Genomic DNA, 8,532 nt, shown 5'->3' on the forward strand with positions numbered 1-8,532 from the left:
CAGGCTGTCCTTACCCGTGGCACAGTATTGAAACCCCTCCATTCGGGGTAGAGATTGGACCTTAGCTTAGCCATAATGGCATACATAGGGCATGTCAGTTAAACACTACTTTCTACAGTTCCAGTATCAGTCTTAATAAAAGAACTCGGGGGGTTCTTTAGATTTTAGTATATACAGGACTATCAGATATAGTCATCCATGTTATCAATTTTAGTACCAGTTATGACAGTTATCAGTAAACCATGTATTAGCTTACAGGTCATGCTATCACGTATTTACGGTCCCAGTTTCTATATATGTGTGTTTGCACTCCCACATTCATATTAGTCAGTCAGTGTTGTTCATGCATGAAACCCTTTATGTTCATCCTACCTTCCTTGTATACTCAGTACTCTAGTTGTACTGATGCATTTATGCTATGGTGCTTTCTTTTCATATTACACCATAGGTTCCGAGACACGAGCTCCAGCCCAGTAGTAGCGGTAGCATTCCAGTCGTGGAGACATAGTGAGTCCTCATTGATTCGAGGACAATATGATTTGATACATCTATTTATTTCTTCAGTTCAGTTTTACGGAGTTAGTTGGATACATATTCCTTCAACTCCTTATTCAGATAGTTTAGAGGCTTTCAGATTTATGTTCAGACTTGGCTTTCAGATTTAGTTGTTTTTGATATTTTCTCCCACATGATTTTATTTAGTTGAACCTTATGGCTTTATAGTTCTATGTATTCCGCATTATTATATCATGATTTGCAGTATACAAGTACAGATATCAGTCATGGGTTAGCTTGTGGTCCCTTGGGGTCATGAGCACCGTGTAGCATTCCGGTTTAGCAAATCTGGGTGTTATAGAAGGTGAAAATGATTTGGGGTAGACATAAGGCCACCTAAAGTCGCTAAAAGTCCTATACAAATATGAGGCGAAGGAAGTTAGAGTTTAGTGTTGGTGGTTGGTTGTTTCTGAAGGTGTCCCTCATGATGGGAGTGATGTGGTTTGGTACAAATAGAAAGCTCCGCCCCTGTTATGTTAGTCTGTACTAAGATGTGAATAGGGTTGGTAATGTTAAATATGAATTGGAGTTGCCTTCTAGTTTGAACTCCATTCTCTGGTGTTTCATGCTTTAATGTTGAGAAAGTACTTGGTAATCCTTCGATGGTTGTTACTTTAGAGAAGGTGAGTATTTCAGATTCATTTTCCTACGAGGAGGTCCTGGTTGAGATTTCATATCGACAAGTCTGTCGGTTATGGACAAAAGATGTGGCTTCAGTAAAGATTCTTTTGGAGGAACCAAGAGGTTTAGAAAGCTACTTGGGAAGCTAAAGAGGAAAGGATGTCCGAGTATCCATTCTTGTTTCTCATTCCACATAATCGTGCTTGAGGTATGTGTATTCCTTAACTTCTTTGTTTTCTAACATTGTTAAAGAAATGGTGATTTCCTTGGCATCTTTGTTTTTTGTCTTTGTTAATGTCCAGGGTATTTATATATAGATTCAAATCGTGCTAATAAATATCTTGCCCTATCATTCGAGGATGAATGATCCTAAGAGGGGAGTATGTAATGCCTTAGGTTTTTGGTCCTTGAAAATTTTTGAAATTTATCCTCATTGTCTAGAATATGAATCCCCTAATTAATCGTAGGGATCTTTGATGGGTCGTAGGGACTCAGTCATAACTTAATCATAACAAGTGGCTTAGTATTCAACTCTGAGTATGAGTAGTTCTCAAGTAGTCATCAAGACTGCTTACGAGTCGTAAGGACCAATTTGTAATGTGTCGAGTAAGTTGTCCTAAGATACTGTCTTCATTACTACTTGAGGCCACGAGTCAAAAAGACTCATGATAAGTCGTTATGTCCCATCATAGGGTATCTAATGTTTCATCCAAAATTTTTGTTGTCTTGAGTATGATAATTAATTATGAGTCATAAGTGTAGTTATGAGGTAGTGGTATAAATCATAGCTAGACCAGTATGGGGCTTTGGTGGTTCTATCTCGACTAGGATTCCTTGTTATGAGTCATAATGTATCCTTACGAGTCGTATGATTATCTATAGTCACTGAGGACTAAATTTTAGTCTTTATATTAAGTGCAGTTTAGAGATTTCCCTTTTACCCCAATTGTAACCCACGACCTAAAACCCTATTGGGAACCTCATTAGCATTGTTAACTTACTCAAACATTTCCAAAGCTTTCTTAAATTCTCTTAAGTGGCCATACTTAGGTTTCTAACAAGTAGGTCATCTAAGGGCTCCAGGGTTGAATTCCTTCCATGAAACTTGGTATTTCAGGCATGTTACTCTTCCCTCATTGTTAATTTGTTCGAACATATATTTTAAAGTATTGTTCATAAGATATGGAAGTTGGTTTTGAAATAAGGATTGAGGGTTTCGAATGCTTGTTGTTGAACAATGTATTCCCATGGTTTACATATAATTATTCATGCTTTAAATATGGTTTGGAAATTATGGGTGCATAGGTATGGTGAATGAACTATGGAATGTTTGGCTTGTAGGCTTGAATCTCGGTTAATTAGACTTTATGTCTCATGATTAACACAACGAGGCTCTAGTTACTTACGCTAGATGGGAGTGACCTTGTCACTTATGTTATGGGTAAGTTGACCCTAGATGCTTACATTAATATAGGTGCCTTAGTTACTATGGTTGAGTTAGGTGTGGCGTTTGGGAAAAACCTTTGCCTTAGGACTATTGATGGCTTTCTATGCATCTAAAAATTGATTTAGATACCTTAGCCTAGTCCCGAGTAGAAGTTGGACTTAAAATGTATTTAGGGAATTAGAAGGGGTTCTTGACCCACATTAAGCGTGGAGTGATATAGTTATCTTGAAGACCTTAGCAGATACTAAATGCCTAGGAAATGCTCCCTTGGAAGCATGTTGGCTTACTTTAGTAAATAGATTATGGTGATGACATTAGAAGTGATGTATATGATTTGTTGACTAAATTATCGTTAATTCTATAAGTAATTATGGTTTATGCTATCAATTAAGATCATGTCTATGTTATCATGTGAGCCATTAATTAAGTTATTGTTCCAGGATTTTGGCCATGCTATTACTCATGTTGTACTCTTGTTTATTTACCAAACTTGGAACCATACTAGAAAGCCCTCATATTTCTGATATTATGAGTCATGATATTAATGATTCTAGAAGTTATGTTTATTGACGACATGGGAAGTTATGTTGCTAATTATGCTTGAAACCCAATGATAGTTGTAATACTCATGTTAGATATATATATTGATAAATTTACATTAAAGACGAATGATGATTATTGGAGGTATGTTCTTTTTTACTTCTCCTTTATGTTCATTTACTTTAGCCCTCATGGGGGATGTCATTTACTTTAGCCTATATGGGGCTAGACACTTATGTTAGCCCTTATGGGGTTGCCATTTATGTTAGCCATTGTAGTCCTAGTACTTTATTATTGACATTGATTTACCTATTATGATGATGTTGATACCCGTCAAAGCCGGAGGATGTTATGATGATATTAATACCTGATAAGGCAGGGAGATGATAAGATGATATAAATACCTATCAAGGTTGGAGGATGATATGATGATATTGATACCCGGCAAAGTTAAAGTTTGATTATTTGATGTGCCCATGGGTACATCTGCCAGTTTGAGTTTGGCTATCCCTATGTATGGCACTTTTACGCTTATAAGTGTGTATATATATATATATCCATGTGTGTAACATAGATATAATGTGACATTTGGATGCTAGACATAGCCCGCTACTGTTAAATACATATAAAGTGGTGTAGTTAATGATTAATGATAACTTAGGATTCATGATCGATATTGTTTAAATGATTACCCAAGACTAGCTGGTAAGCGGGAACTAGTTGTAAAATGAGGATTCACTTTGTGAGTAATGTTAGGGATAAATATTAGTTAGTTAAGGAGTATTGGCTTTTAAAATGGCTAGGTAGTGAATAGTTGCCTCACAAATGACTATATTATATGATGCTTAGGAATTAATGGTCAATTTAATGATCCTTGTTTAGATAATAAATAGTGCCTAATAGGTACGGATGATATGTGGCTAATGAAGGTAATATTATAGAATATGGTTATATAGTCAATGTTGGTAACAAATGAAACTTTGGTAAGTGTCTGATTGATGATGATTATGGAATATAGTCGAACAATGAGGAGATTTGGATATGTTGTTGGTTAAATGCTTTATTATTATTTATCTTGGGTCTACTCTTGGTAGTATTGGATGTCTATAACACCCCGATTTGCTGAACTAGAATGCTACGCGCTGCTCATGACCCTGAGGGACCATAAGCTAACCCATGACTGATATTTATACCTGTATACTGCAAATCATGATATAATAATGCGGAATACATAGAACTGTAAGCCATAAGGTTCAACTGAATAAAACCATGTGGGTGAAAATACCCAAAACAACTGAATCTGAACGTAAATCTGAACATAAATCTGAAAGTAAATCTAATAGCCTCTAAACTATCTGAATAAGGAGTTGAAGGAACATGTCTCCAACTAACTCCATAAAATTGAACTGAAGAAATAAATAAATGTATCAAATCATATTGTCCTCTAATCAATGAGGACTCGCTGTGTCTCTGTGACTAGAATGCTACCGTTACTGCTGGGCTGGAGCTCGTGTCTCGAAACCTATGGTGTAACATGAAAAGAAAGCACCATAGTAGAAATGCGTCAGTACAACTAGAGTACTGAGTATACGAGGAAAGTAGGCTGAACATAAAGGGTTTCATGCATGAACAACACTGACTGACTAATATGAACGTGGGAGTGCAAACACACATATATAGAAACTGGGATCGTGAATACGTGATAGAATGACCTGTAAGCTAATACATGGTTTACTGATAACTGTCATGACTGATACTAAAACTAATAACATGGATGACTGTATCTGACAGTCCTGTATATACTAAAATCTAAAGAACACCCTGAGTTCTTTTACTGAGACTGATACTGAAATTGTGGGAAGTAGTATTTAACCGACATGCACCATGTATGCCGTTATGGCTAAGCTGGGGTCCAATCTCTTCCCTGACTAGAGGGGTTTCAATACCATGCCACGGGTAAGGACAGCCTGTGAGTGACCCTTATCTAGCGGGTACTTATTGAGAACGGGGCGAACCCTAAACTGACAGGTTAAGCCACCTCATCAACCCTAATCTGAGGGGTTAAGATGTCTCAACCTACGCTGGCTACGTAATTCTGGAACACAAGGATGACTACTAAGAATCACACCCTGAACTGGTGGGTGAGTTGCCATCCTTGGGTTCACTCGGTGCTAACCTCTACTCCCATCTGGAGGGACTGGACATGAATAACTAACTGTGCATGACTTAATCTTACTGAATTCCGTTGACTGGCGGAATGTTACTGATATCTGACAACTAACTAAGATCATGAGGTTTTCCTGAGTCACATGACTGACTGAAGTCTATGGAATCATAGCTTGAGTTTGGATATCGTGAAACATGACATGGATCTAGGCGCACAGCTATAGTTTTCGGGTACAACTACCCCCAAGACTCGATGGAAGGAAACTGACACACATGATTAACTTGATCATAAGAGTAGAGTCCATAATTTATAATATCATAAGTAGGGATCTCATACTATGCATGGTTGTCAACAATGTATTGCATAGAAAGGATTTCACATCACATGGAAGTACTTGCACAATCTTAATATCATGTTCATTGCATAACCATATTGGCAACACATACCAATAGCATGGAAGTTCATGTGGATTGCATGGTTATCATACATCTTGTTCATAAGTAGGATTTGCAAGTAAACATAGCATAATCTCATAAGAATAGTTCATGAGTATTCCAACAACATTTACAAGGCATATTATCAACATAGAAGTCATTGGAACGTAAGGGCATATCATGAATCCTTCACTTAGTCACAATTTAGCTATATTGCATGGTTTCTAGTTTCTTAGTGATTTTATCAAACATCTTACATGCACATTTTAAGCATAGGTGAAATCATCAAATTATACATCATGAACAACCAAATTTACATGTTTCCAATTCATATAATATCATGAATTCACAAAAACATATAAAGATTCCATCTTGGGAATCACCCAATTTCGACAACATGATCTTCAACACCCAACCATATAGAAATCATACTTTATAATGAAAAAGAGGGTTTTTAAGATTTATGGATGAAAAGGATCCATAAATCAACTCACGCATACAATTATATAGCAAAACAAACAAGCATAAACATGGGTATGATCATATCACCATAATCAACTAAGCTTTTGTATTTTAAATATTGATTCTTGAACTCCACAGATGAAAGAAATCCGTGGATGAACACTACGCATACCTTAGAAGGAAGATTCTTGATGATTGACGGAGGAATTTCCTTGAAATCGGATCTTCAAGCTTAATTATGCAACCCTAGTTGTTTTTCTCTTTTAGTGCTCTTGGATGATGAGCTTTGAGATGAAAATAGGGTTGCAGTATGTTTAGAAGCTATATATTTCATAGGGTTAAGTTTAGGGACGTGTAAGGAGTATTTAAAGAATTAATTACCTTTAAAATAACTCAAAACGGAGTGTTTTTGACACCTGGAATTGGGTTAGGCGGTGCCTAAGTGATCTCTTATGCTTGGGTTGGGCGGCGCCTAACAAATCGCCTATGCTTGGGTTAGGCAGTGCCTAACCAATCGCCTATGCTTACTATCTCTCACGAAAATAGGCATAACTTTTTGTTTGGGTATTGAATTAAGGCAAAATTGGTATCATTGGAAAGCTAATTCAATTCTCTACAAATTGGTGGGTCTAAATCAGCCAATATACCACATTAATATAGAGTTATACTCTTTCAAACATGACCCTTGCAAAATCAAACACTAAAACTTGATGGATTCAAAAACTCTTAGCTTGTATTACCTTAAGTGACTCATATGAACATGCTTAATGCATCATAAGCTATCCTATCACTAGGATATTCGTTGTAAGTCATGTACTCAAGTATGAATCATAGGATAGGAGATTTCATATGTAGGAATACTTATTCACTTCCTAGCTTATAAACATGCGGGGTATTACAATATCTCTCCCTTAGGAACATTCGTCCTCGAATGAGAATTTACTGAGAAGGGATACAAGACAATAGAACCTGAACTGAACATGAAGAACTAAAACTTGATCTCATGACTGATATGCTAAACATACTGAACTCGTGCATATCTGATGCACGGACAACTGATACATGAATGCATGACTAAGTATGAAACGGTTAATAGGTACCAAGTTTATACTAGAAACATGAACGTGAAACTGAATAGGATTAAGGAGAACTATTACATTGAGCTTGATCTAAATTTGCGGGAAAGAGGTGACGATACTTTGTACGCATATCTACTTCTACTTCCTAAGTAGCTCCTTCATGAGACTTATTTCGCCAAAGAACCTTGACTACAGGGACTTCTTTGTTCCTCAATCTACAAGTCTGATAATCTAAGATTTCGACTGGAATCTCTTCATAATAAAGGCTGTTCTGAATGTCGATGCTTTGAATAGGGAAAACAACTGTTGGGTCACCTATGCATTTCTTTAGCAAAGAGACAGGGAAGACTGGATTGACTGAGGCTAGATCTGAAGGCAACTCAAGCTCATAAGCTACCTTGCCGAAGCGACAAAGAATTCCGAAGGGACCGACATACCAGGGACTGAGTTTCCCTTTCTTGCCGAACCTCTTCACTCCTTTTATGGGAGAGATCTTAAGATAGGCATAGTCATTGACCTTGAACTCGAGATCCTTTCTACGAATATCTGCATAGGACTTTTGTCAGCTCTGAGCAGCCCGGAGTATCTCTTTGATCAACTAAACTTTCTCTAGGGCGTCGAATACTAAGTTAGGACCTATGACTGAGGCCTCACTAACTTCGAACCAACCAATCGGAGATCTACACCTCCTACCATAGAAAGCTTCGAATAGAGCCATCTGAATACTAGAATGATAGCTATTGTTGTATGCAAACTCAATCAAAGGTAAGTGGTCATCCCAACTTCCCTTGAAGTCAATTGCACACGCCCTTAGCATATCTTTAATATTCTAAATGGTCCTCTCTGGTTGACCATCTATCTGAGGATGAAATGCTGTACTGAGATGGACTTGGGTACCGAGACCCTTTTGGAATTCTTTCCAAAAGTGAGAAGTGAACTGGGTACCTCTGTCTGAGATGATAGATAGTGGAACACCATGTAATCTGAATGACTCCCTGATAAAGAGTTTGGTATAATCCTCGGTGGAATAAGAAGTATGAATAGGAAGGAAATAAGCTGACTTGGTCATTCTATCTATAATGACCCAGACTGAATCATGCTGATGACGAGTAATAGGCAAACCCATCACGAAGTTCATGTTAACTTCTTCCCACTTCCAAGTAGGAATGGTGAACTCTTCCATGGAACCACTAGGTTTCTGATGCTCTATCTTAACCTGCTGACATG

This window comes from Capsicum annuum, chromosome 12 (assembly GCF_002878395.1).
Source record: "Capsicum annuum cultivar UCD-10X-F1 chromosome 12, UCD10Xv1.1, whole genome shotgun sequence".
NCBI classification, from domain to species: Eukaryota; Viridiplantae; Streptophyta; class Magnoliopsida; order Solanales; family Solanaceae; genus Capsicum; species Capsicum annuum.